The sequence below is a fragment of the Lactuca virosa genome, chromosome 7, assembly GCF_052849685.1.
Source record: "Lactuca virosa cultivar CGN04683 chromosome 7, Lactuca_virosa_CGN04683_v6, whole genome shotgun sequence".
Taxonomy (NCBI): domain Eukaryota; kingdom Viridiplantae; phylum Streptophyta; class Magnoliopsida; order Asterales; family Asteraceae; genus Lactuca; species Lactuca virosa.
In genome coordinates, this window is record NC_136432.1 from 47,117,289 (window position 1) to 47,129,986 (window position 12,698).

General features: G+C 34.0%; 1 long non-coding RNA gene across 1 annotated transcript; it reads right to left on the reverse strand.

Moving 5' to 3' along the window:
* Positions 1 to 8,999: 8,999 nt before the first annotated feature.
* LOC145123241 (uncharacterized) lies at positions 9,000 to 12,188 on the reverse strand. The gene is made up of 6 exons (XR_013715061.1): positions 12,034 to 12,188; positions 11,607 to 11,676; positions 10,507 to 10,632; positions 10,347 to 10,405; positions 10,168 to 10,240; positions 9,000 to 9,115 (listed from the first exon to the last, which is right to left on the reverse strand). It is a non-coding gene; the product is annotated as an uncharacterized LOC145123241 (long non-coding RNA).
* Between the last annotated feature and the right edge of the window lie 510 nt (positions 12,189 to 12,698).

The window sequence follows — 12,698 nt, forward strand, 5'->3', positions numbered from 1 at the left end:
TATCTTATCTAATATACGTCCAAGCAATAAACCCAAAAGTTGATCCACATAGTAAAGCAAAAGCAACATGCCTTCATCCACCCCATGTGTGGATTTGCTTACTATGTTAGAACAACATCATATCCTCATAGTCATCAAAGTATGATAATCAACTACCTAACTAATTTATCAATCGATGCAATTCAATTCTCAAGACACGGTGGTCACTATTTTGAACAAAAAGATAATATACAAGTCAAGGATAATGTCAAGAAAGCAATCCTTCAACATATTACACTCAATTTACATATTAAGTAGCTGTTACAACATGACCTTTTTTTTCTTATAGATGGCTTATAGCTTGAAGTTATACCCATCAAGAATTGGCTTACCTTTTTTCTTGATCTCAAGCCAACCACTTATGAACCTTAATTTCTTGGGAAAAGAACATTTGTACTTCACAACAGTAGTGCTTTCTTTTTTTAATTTGAGAAACTCTTTCTTAGTGTTTGACGTGTCTCATTTGTAAAAAAATAATCCTTGAATCACAAGTTAATGTGCCATAATTAGCTTTCAAATTGATAATGTCTCTTCTTTTTCAACATATAAATGTCATATTTCATATTAGATCTGTCTTTAAGTCAAACAAGTCAAAATTGATTAAAACAATTTTATTTAGGTTACAAACCTTATTTTGCTAGACTTTGGACACATCTTGCTTTCCCAAAGGCTTATTATTCAACTCAAAGCTTTGACAAAGGTTCCTCCCATGTGAAGACATAGCTATTATCAATTGGTGGCTCTTGATTCATGGTATGAAGCACTGCATTTTTCCCGTACTGTCCCTGTTGGTGTCGCCTCTTCAAAGGTTGAAGCTACTTCAAACATAGCTGTTGTCATTTGGTGCTCTCTAGCTTAGACATTAGTTTGGTTTCCATTACAAATCTCTAGTCATCATTAAATTTGTCTAGTTTAGTTCACTTTCAAGTTTCTTCCTGGTTTCATCTTCTTTATGTACTATTTTGCCTAGCTCCGTGCTGGCTTTCTTTAATACATTTTCTCTTTGCCATTCAAAAAAAAAATGTTACAAACCTTATAGGATATCTTGTGTCACAACCTCCATTTGTTAGCAAAACTTCATCTATGTTTGATCTTTCTAAATGTTTTTTTTCTAACATTTGGCTAATAATAAAGAAAGAATTCTCTGTTTTTATAGGGACTGCTTTGTAAGTTTTTAAATTAATTAGAGGCGAAAGCAATATTTCGCAGTTTGTATACTATACTTTACGGCTAGTTCGGGGTTTGTTGCAAAATTTCTTGGGGGAAAGGAAAGCAGCGAGCTTTGCCGCCATGGAAATTGCGGAAGAAGATCAAAATCAACCTGTAATTTCCTCAAAACGGATAAAGTTTGAAGAAATCATGGAGGAGGGGGGAGAAGATCGAATTAGTGCGTTGCCAGATTGCTTGCTTGTTGAAATCATGTCTCGTTTACCCTCGACAAAAGATTCCATTAAAACAGGTACGCTCTCCAGGCGATGGAAACATCTTTGGACTTGGGTACATACTCTCATCTTTACAGAATCAGATCATAATTTTCCGTGGTCCAATTTCGTTTCCTTCGTCGACAAAACCCTAACTCAATGTCGCCACTTGAAGCTCAAAAAATTTGTATTGTCTACCAGTGAATTTCAAATGCAAATCAACAATTGGATTTGTTATGCTATAAGATTTAACGTTGAAGAGCTTAATTTAAAGTTATGGGATACAATTTTTTTAGATCAATCTTTCTTCATCAGTCCACCTTTTACGAAACTGACATTAGAAGGCTGCGTATCGTATCCATGTGGGGCTAATACTAAGCTGACATCAGAAGGCTACGTATTAAATCCATCAGTGGCGATTAGTTGGAAAAATCTTCAGAGTTTGTGTATAACCCGTGGGTATTTATATGAAGATTTGATTGAAATATATTATCAGGGAGTCCTGTATTGGAAACTTTGGTATTAGATCGTTGCTATAGTTTTGGTCGGTTTAGGCTTAATATTACTTCCAAAAGTGTAAAGAAGTTGGTGTTATCTGGATACCGTGAACCTGCCTGCGGTTATGAAGGTGTTGATGATGTTGTTGAAATCAATGCTCCTGATGTTTTATCACTAACAATCAAAGGTGATCTGGTGTTGCTGAATCTTTTGTTGAATGTGAAGCCACAATTGTTGAATGTGAAGTTTTTTCAAAGGTTGGCTGAAGACCCGGTTGTGTTTTTTGACTACTTCTGATTTCCATATCTATATAAGAGATTCATCTGTATTTGTAAAACTTGTATCTAGAGTAACACAGAAAGAGTGCAGATTAGCATCAAGAAATATAAATTCCTAGTTACCGGTGGACGTAGGTCAGAGAAGGACCGAACCACGTTAAATCCCTCGTGTTCATCCTTGTGTTCTTGTTTTTCGTGAGCTGTGTGTGTGTTTAGAGTCGTGTGTTAAGTGTCTCGATCCTAACAAGTGGTATCAGAGCCTTGGTTTAGCTCCAGAGGGTGATTTTCTGTTTTTTGGTCGAAATTTTTTTCGTCAAAAACGATTTTGGTGTATACCGTTGGAAAGGTCTCGTTCCGAAGATTCCGAAAATATTTTTTTCTGAATTTTTTGACGACCGGAAGACGTCCAAATCGCCGGTCAAAGGTTTGCCGGAATAGTGACCGGGAAAACCAGTTCGCCGGAGAAGACGACACTGTAGCACCAGACACTGTAGCAGTCCGCCGTAGAAGACGACACTATAGCAGGAACTATTGCAAGATAGGTCATTGTTCTTTCAGAAAATGGCAGAAAGCAGTAAGCTTCAGATTGAGAAGTTTGATGGGAAAGATTTTGGTTGGTGGAAGATGAAAATTGAAGATTTGCTCGTACAGAAAGACTTGGACGCAGTTTTAGGTGAAAAACCGGAGGCGATGACACATGCAAACTGGGAGACTTTGGATAAGAAGGCCAAGGCATTTATTAGACTGACGTTGTCAAAGGATGTTGCCTTCAATATTTTGAAGGAGACCTCGGCAAAGGGAATCATGGAGGCATTGTCTAATATGTACGAGAAGCCGTCGGCAGCAAATAAAGTCTTCCTGATTCGGGAACTAGTCAACACGAGGATGAGGGAAGGAAGTTCAGTTACATTACACATCAACAATTTGAACTCGATTTTATCCAGACTTGGGTCAGTGGGAATAAAATTTGAGGACGAAGTTCAAGCTTTACTACTGTTATCATCATTACCTGACAGTTGGTCCGGAACAGTTACAGCCGTTACTAGTTCCGCAGGATCGAAAGAGCTCACTTTTGAGGGAATTCGGGATTTAATTTTAGGCGAAGATGTCAGACAAAGAAATTCTGGGGAATCATCAAGTGAACAATTGAATGCGGTCAGAGGTAAAAGAAATAACAGAGGTAGTGGGAGCGAGAACAGGAGAAGGAGTCAGTCGAGGACTCGAAATGATGTGACTTGTTGGAACTGTAAAGAGGTTGGACATTTCAGGAATCAATGTCCAAAAGACAAGAAAGAAGTTAACGTTGCAGTAGACCATTCAGATGATGATGTTTTGATATGTAGTGTGGAGAGCAATGTGGATTCCTGGGTTATGGATTCGGGTGCTTCATTTCACGCTACCCACATCCGTGAAGCACTGCGGAATCTGAAAGAAGGGGATTTTGGTAAGGTAAGACTGGCGAACGATGAGGTTCTTGATGTGACGAGCATAGGTGACTTAGATCTGAAGACTCCAGTCGGTCCATGGACTTTGAAGGATGTCCGGGTAATTCCAAGTCTGAAGAAACAGTTGATTTCTGTTGGGCAGTTGGATGAACAGGGACACGAGGTTAAGTTCAGGAATGGGCAGTGGAAGGTTGTCAAAGGAAATCTTGTGATAGCTCGTGGACATAAGAGGGGTTCATTATATATGGTCAGTTTACCGTCTGAGGGAGTAACCATCCCAGTTCAGAAGAAAAACAAAATCCGGTTCATAGAGTCTCGTGGACAGAAGAAGGTTTGCTTTGCAGATGGCAAACCCAGAGTCACAGGTCAGATTCAGGTTGAACGTGTTTGGAACGGTTCAGAAAAACCAGTCAAGGACATTCATAGCAGTGGGAGCATGGGCTTTGTTTCAGCTAGAATACCCAGAACACAGTGGGTTAAGAGAACCAGTATTCCATCTGTAAAAGTCTCTCCAGATTATCTGCTTCACATGGAGAGTGTTGTTTGTTCTCAGGATGTTCCAGGATCGGGCAGTTCATTTCAGTGGGAGCCGGTGGAGACAGAGAACAGGTAAATTGAAGAGAAGGCCGGGTAACTAGGAAGGAGTTAAGATCAAATTTTTTAAAATACAGATGCACAGTTGAAGCATAGGTGAAGATTGTTCTGTGGCTTCAAGTGGGAGATTGTTGAATGTGAAGCCACAATTGTTGAATGTGAAGCCACAATTGTTGAATGTGAAGTTTTTTCAAAGGTTGGCTGAAGACCCGGTTGTGTTTTTTGACTACTTCTGATTTCCATCTCTATATAAGAGATTCATCTGTATTTGTAAAACTTGTATCTAGAGTAACACAGAAAGAGTGCAAATTAGCACCAAGAAATATAAATTCCTAGTTACCGGTAGACGTAGGTCAGAGAAGGACCGAACCACGTTAAATCCCTCATGTTCATCCTTGTGTTCTTGTTTTTCGTGAGCTGTGTGTGTGTTTAGAGTCGTGTGTTAAGTGTCTCGATCCTAACATCTTTTGTTGGTAAATGTGTCTTCTTTAGTTGAAGCAGAGTTAGATTATACAAACTTGTGGCATTGGAAAAGAACAAGTAGTGAAGAGATGCTTAAAAGATTTATACTAAATCTCTCCCATGTCAAGGAGCTTAAAATTGGAAGTTTCTGTTCTAAGGTAAAAAAAAAAAATCGTTTTACAATTTATATCTTTGATCATTATCTTTTGTAGTACTTCATTGTTTATCCCTTGATAACATGTGAATTTTGATTCTTTAGTTGAAAATGATTGTGATTATGGTTTCTGATTGTTTAGGGTCAAAAAATAAACAAGGTTAGTAGTTACTGAATTAAGGATTGGCCTTTAACTATCATTAGCTTTGATCAAATAATTATCTGCTTCAAGTCCTAGTTATATAACACTATGAAATTGCACATCCAAAATATACATTGCAGAAGAAACCCCAAACAAACCCATCTGAGCATTCTTATTTGTTAATCATTGTTTTAAGGTGTTTTTGTCATTTTTCAGATTAGAAAATCACTTATGGACCATTAATAATGTCTTTGTTTCTGGGTTTCTCTCTGTTACTTGTTACGAGATGTCATAGCTATAATTTTGTTTTCCATATTCATAATTAACGCATACATGCAATGCATGGTTCTAATTTTTGCTGTCCTTTTCACTTGTATTGTTTTGTTGGTAGGTTTTGTCTCGTTTGGAAGCTAAAGGTTTCGTTGTTCCATCAAATATCAAGTTTTCTGGTGGTTTTCCTAATGGGTCTGAGAGTGAGAGTGAGAGTGAGAGTGAGAGTGAGAGTGAGAGATTTAGTTTAAAGTGGAGATCAGTGATGCTTTGAATTCATGTTTAGGCATTTTTGATATAGTGAAATACTTTCATCTTTCTTTTTCTCTTTGTTTTTGTAAGGTTTACTTGGTTCCATTGGGTCCTCTCCTTTGGGTTTTGGATCATTTCTTATTTTAAAGTATTGATGAATTGTGATCTTTCTTGATATAGTCGATGCATTATTAGTTGTTACTCCGATTCATTTATTGTAGTTTAGAAGCTTCGTTTTTGTTTGTAATCACCATTCTTTATGAGTTGTGGCATTTTCTTAAGCAATTCGAATAGCAATTCTAATGTTTGTTTTATAGTTTTCTAGACAAGCGGTTATGAAAAATTACCTAACATGGACTTAATTACAGTTGACTTCTGATTTCATGGCTTTTGTTTTTGTAAGCGTATTTTTGTGCAATGATATATTGCGGATATATCTCGCTAGAAATGCACATTCAAACCGCTATTTATTTAACCGACAAAAAAAACCCGATTAAAACAGAACTGCCAGTTAGTAATAAGTTTTAATAAATATCTGAAACCAGTTTTTCTACTATAACCGAACCAAACCGTTTTTTTAACCGAAATAAAATAAAACGTTTTATTTTAAACTCAATTTCACTTCAAAAACACCAAACCGGTTATAACCAAAACCAATCTAGTGAAAACCTGTTATAAACCAGACCGGTTTCTTTAAAAACCGAAACTGGTAAATGTGCACCTCTATATCCCGCTAGTTATGGCCAACCAACTATTTTGAATCTACCCAAAATACCATTTTTTACATTTTAATGTATAGAGAGGTAATCAGCCCCATACTTTTTTATACCAATTATACCATCGTGACCTATTATAAAATGTTCCAGGTTACTTCATACTTTTTTTTTGTACAAATTTGCTTAGAGTTTTTACTTTTTACTGTATTTCCTGCCTTTTTAAATATTTTTAAAAATTTATTTTTGTAACGTTGACTTGGTTCGGTTGGGTCTTCTAGGTTCTACATCATTTCATATTTCGAAACTATCTCAAAACGTTTTATTGGCTCATCGTTTACCTGATAACAATAACAAGTATGAGGGTCTTAAATGAATGGTAAAATCTGATTTCAAGTTATGTTTGATCTGTTCCAACTTTTAAACGTCCACAATACAAAAATTACATATGTTTGAAGCATGGAAAGTTTCTATAACAACTTTATGGTTGATACTTGGAATGATATCATATAAACAATGCCAGTCTGATGCTGCATCTTCATGAGGCATGGAAGTCTGATTTCAGCGTATCACACAAAATTTTATTGAATTAGCTCGGTATTTTTGCTGCTACAGCTACTGTTATCGGATTAATTGCACACCTTAGTCTTAATTCTTTGTTTTATGCTTTGTTTGTTGATATTGGAGATTTTTTTCCCGTTATTTAGATGGATTGGTAATGTTTGAGGAATTATTTCCTTTAGAAGAGATCTTGTTTGTTGTTTCCGACTTTTTTATATGTAAGCTTCATCCAATTTGATGAAATTATCTGGATGTTTTAGGCAGAATTTTCAAAACAATGGCTGATGTTGGGTATTACTGTTTTAGAGCGGAAACACAATTAATTTCAATTATACGTAGGGACTGAATTGCACATTTATCAGGATTCTTTAGGTAGAATTTTTAAAACAATGTTGGAATCATATCTCTTGTTTGGTTGTATTAAGAAATCAAATGAAAGTGAGTTTTTTTTATTTTTTTATTTTTTTTGGACTTTTACCATATTTATTTCTTTTCGAACAACAATTTTTTTTCAATAATGTCGATACGATATAGATTCCGAACAACAATTTTTTTTTTCAAAAATATCAATATGATGTAGATTCTAATTCTGTCAAATTATGCTTTTTCTATGTTTATAATATTTTATAATTGTCATATGCTGTATTGAAAAACATAGTTCTAATATAGAAGAATAATTTACAAATAGACCCAAACAAAAATAAAAAATGAAACTCATTATTTAAAATGTATATCCACAAATGAATGTGCAAAAAAATTAAATTCAATATTCGTAACAACTAAAAAAACAAAACTTAAAGTATCTCACTTATGCTATTGAGCCATCCGCAATCACTTTCACATAACAAATCTTTTCAGTTGCATTCATCTTAGAAAATGATCGAGCACTGAATTGATTTTTGCTGAATACATCAATCGCCTTAAGCCGCTGCTTGACATTGATATTTGGCAAAAGTTGTATATCCTCCATAACTTTATTGATCATATCACACTCTTCGTTACTTTCCTGCATTCTTATGTTGCTTATTGTCTCAATAAATTCATTAGTCAACTCCAATAATACATCAATAATGACATTGATATTTGCATCATCATCACTACTCCATACGTGTTTGCTCTGTCCTGCCATGTCTCCAGTCCTAACTATTTTTCTTTCTGCAATTACAAATTATTAGTTAGTACAATCATTTAAAAGTGACTATTAATTATATTTCAAAGAAGACCCACTGTTACCATTCCATTCATGTGATCTCATCAAGGTTTACATACATGAAAAATCAAATAAAGACACTATTATAAGCAGAAGTTTCAAAAAATGCCCGCAAAATTTCAAAATCTCCAACCAAGCAATGTCAATTCAACTATTAGAAGTAGGAAAAGTTAACTGTGACAAAATCGATCTCAAGTGTATGGTGTAAACATAGAATCAAATTCAAGCGTATGGTGTAAACATAGAATCAAACATAGCAAGATTGAAAATCGTACCTTAATTTGATGCAAACATAGCAAAAATCAAATTCAAGTGTATGATGTAAACATAGAATCAAACCATATACAAAATCGAACTTCAAACATCAAGAACCGAGATTCAAACAGCACTACAAAAAAAAATGCCAATTAGTGACAAAATCAAAATGGTCACTAACAATGGAAGGTGTCGTCACTGAGTAATTTAGTGACCAAATATTTGGTCGTCACATTTCGTCACTATAGGTCCGTCACAAAAGTGAATTAGTGACCAATTGCAAAACTGGTCACTATTAGTGACCAAAATATATTCGTCACTAAATCTGTGACACCCTGTTTCGTCACTAATCAATAAAAGTCGTCACTATTTATATAATTAGTGACCTATTTCAGTGACCATAAAACGTCACTAATTTTGGTTAACCTATTAATGGCTATAATGACCAGAAAAAGTGGTCACTAAATACTTATCATCAGAGACCAAAAAAGGTAGTCACTGTTATAATGACCAAAAAAGGTGGTCACTAAATACAATATGCTATCAATTGAGTTGCTATACATTTTTCATAGCTATAATTGGATAGAATTTTCATAGCCAATGCAATAATAGGAACAAATAGAAGTAGACTGTTATAAATAACATATCATCGAAAGTATGTTTCTATTTCTTGCATATAGTCATCAAATTTTTACAAACCGAATATTTTAAAATTAAAAGACATCCAAATTAAAATAAACATTTTCAAGTGTGTCTTCATGGCCATTGAATTATGATGCTTTGAGGATCTTCATAAACGGATGAACCCTTTTTCTTTTTATCTGAAAACAGAAGTTAAAGATATGTGAAGTAGTTGCTTCTGTTCCACACTCCCTTTTTAAGGGACTATAACACCCAAAAAAATCTGGAATTATTTAGTTATAGTTATATTACATTTGTGAGTATGTTTTGGAAGTTAAATAAGTAGTGTAAGCAAGTTAAAGTGAAGTTTTGACTAATTATATAAATATCAAAGTAGGCCACCTGTGTAACATGAAAGATAAGAAAGGGGCCAAAGTTGCCAAGTGGACAAAATATAGATACAAAGTGGTAAAATCCTAGAAATGTGTGAAAGAATATAACTAAAGAGAATGCTAAAACTGTTAAAATTTGGAATATTGGACGAATGAATCTTTACTTCTTTACTGTGACCATATGGCTTATATCAGATAGCTAAAAACATCATCCATCATATCAAAAGAAGATTACCAAAGAGCTTATATAACACAAGCTACTACCCTTTATGTATTTTCCATCTTATTTTCTTAAAAAAATCACCAAGCAATTTATAATTTCATTATCAAAAAGAGGTTGTATTCTTGGTTAAGTTATAACTTCATTATCAAAAACAATTTACAATTTATAATTTCATTATCAAAAAGATCACCAAGAGGTTGTATTCTTGGTTAATTTATAATTTCATTATCAAAAACATACTTAACCAAGCCACACTTGTTCCACCAATAACTTTTACTTAAAAAGTTTAACCACCTACTTTCAGTTTTGTTCCATTCTTGTGAAATTTTGTATCTTTTTGTTCCATTTTTATAAATTTTTGACACTTTAACCTTTAGTGATGTGATGCCATGGGTCAAAAATAGTAAATTTCATTGATCTGGACATATGCTATGGAATTAATGCTTATTAAACTATAGTACTAATACTGTAAAAGATATCCTAATTGTGTGTTTTTATTAGATTACTAGTATTATAATATTATGTCACATATGTGTTTTGTTTTTTATATCTATTGTGTTGAATTATTAAAAATAGTAAATTTCTATATAAGTTTGAAACATAAAAATAAAATATAAGCTACATCATAAATTAGTACCAAGTAAGAAATACTCATCATCAGTCCAGACATAGCTAGGTAAGATGCCAATGTTCCTCTTCAAAGCAATCGGCTACAAAAATATGCATTACAATGAAAAATCAGAAGCTAAATTAAAATTTTCATATGTATGAACAAGATACAAAATTACAAATTGTTAAAACTGTTCAGTTTTTCACCTTTGCTCATTTACCAAAAAGAATGCTATGCACTTTTCTCTAAAACAACTTGTACGCCACTGAAATAAAATTTATGGTGAAGGTTGTATAAACACACACACACAAACATATATGAAATGAAAATTTCAGAAGGCAATATAGTGTTAACTAAACATCTAACCTTGGTGGGACCCATTTTAGGTGGTGGATGTTGCCCTCTTAGCATAAGCCCTACCATTGACAACTCTTTTCGGGGCCCTAGGGACAAAACATAACTTTGTGATCTGCTTCTGAATGGCACAGAAACCTGCAAGCAAAGATAGTTCCTCAAAATCCCAGGTGATATCACAACATTCAAGGAGACCTACATGAATTTGGACATAGATTCTTATTGACAGAATAAATAGAAAAGTAGGAAAACATCTGTGATAACTAATTCCACATTGGTTACAAATTTAGGTTTACTTGAGTTTATGTGTAGGACTGGTGAATCAATTAGAAAGACACTACTTAACTGAGATAAAATTGCCCAACTTATAGTATCATTCAATTACCTTCATTCACGTATGAAAAAAAAAATTATAGATGGGAGAAGATGTTCAGTCAAGTTGCCTTCTCTCATTGACATGATCAAATTCATTTCCGACAAGTCAAGTTTGACCATTGGTAACTGCATAAATGCTATACTGAACAATTCACTGTTATTTATACTGAACAGTTGTCCAATAATCTCCATTGACAGGCTCAGTGATCAACATCATATGAATCGATTAAAGTCACCACATAGATAAATTCAATTCCTTTTCCAATTCGATCATGCCAAACAATACTACTGAATAGTTGTCCAATAATCTCAATTGACAGGCCTGGTAGTTGGGGCAAAGGGTATTTTGGTCTTTATGATAACAAATTCAAGAAGGAAAGTGACATGGGTAAAGAGTATGGTCAAAGAAGTTGTTTGATTGGAAAAAAGTAATGATATTATGTACTATTGCAGAGGTTAGTATGATGAAACTATGATTTAGTGATTAAAGACACAACTTTACTAATGTACTCATAATCATGATTCTCAATTGCAAGAACTTTATGGTTTTATAAACATTCATAGCAGCACAAAAGTTTTATAGACCCTTGGATCCAAGATTTGGATCTTTGATGGTAAATGTAGAACTAATAGTTGTTTATGACATCCAGATTTATGAAGATGCAAAACCATAACTTGCAATGGATACATGATTAAACAATTGAAATAAGTAATTATGATAGAAAAATTGATGAAACCTGTATATGCTTAGACTTGTTATTCTCATCGGGAAGACGTGATTGTTGAAGGAACCTGAGTATTCGGTACCTAACAATAACCATAGAGTGTTAATAAAAAATTAGTACCAAATAATAGCAAAATGTATTCAAATCCGAAAAACTAGGGTTTGCTCATCAGCGATCGTACAACAAAAGATGGAGGATTGTTCTTCCGCAGCAAAAAAAAATTAGGGATTCAAATATAACCTGGAAATTACTCCGTGGAATCAAACCAAATACCGGAAATTACAAAGATATCAATACAAACAAGTAACAAATGCCGACTGAAAAGCTCTTACTAACTCTAACTAGATCAAAATATGATACGATTAATCAAGCAATCCGAACTAGTATGGGATTAGCAATATATACGGAATCCTTAACGCGTGTGACATAGATAACGTACCTCAATAGAAGAAGATGGTGGAGATTTCGCCAGGATAATCATCAATTCGATGGTGGCTGAGGCGATCCGGAGGGGATGAGAGGAGGAGGATTGGGGAAAATTACTTATCAAATAAATTAACGGATCGGAAAAAGGTTCGATTCGTATTCCTTTTTATTGCGTGGAAAAAGGCTTTTGTATAAAAAAAATTAGGGCGTTGTGTAATATGAAAATGTAATTATATCTAAAATAGCAAAATAAGGGCATTGTTGTAATTTTAGCGTTAGATAAATTATAAACCATTTTCTTATTGATGAAGTTAAAGAAATAAAAACGAAGCTTCGGACTTGGAAATTGCAAAACAATGATTTCGTTTTTGTTTTATTTTCCACAAAACTTTTGCAGTTTCAGCTTTGTCCGATGACCGTTATTTTATTGCCGCATTGTTTTTCCATGTAAAAAGAAAAGAAATTCGCTCATGTTTTTTTTACTATATTAGTGACCACTATTATGTAGTCATTAAATTTTTTCCAGGCAATAGTGGGTTTGTAAAATGAGGCAGTGACCACTGTTACGTCGTCACCATGTGTGGATTTGAAAAATCAATAGCACTTAATGACCATTATTTTTGGTCACTAAGCTTCAATAAAGTGACAACTATTTTTAGTCATTAAACATCAAATCAG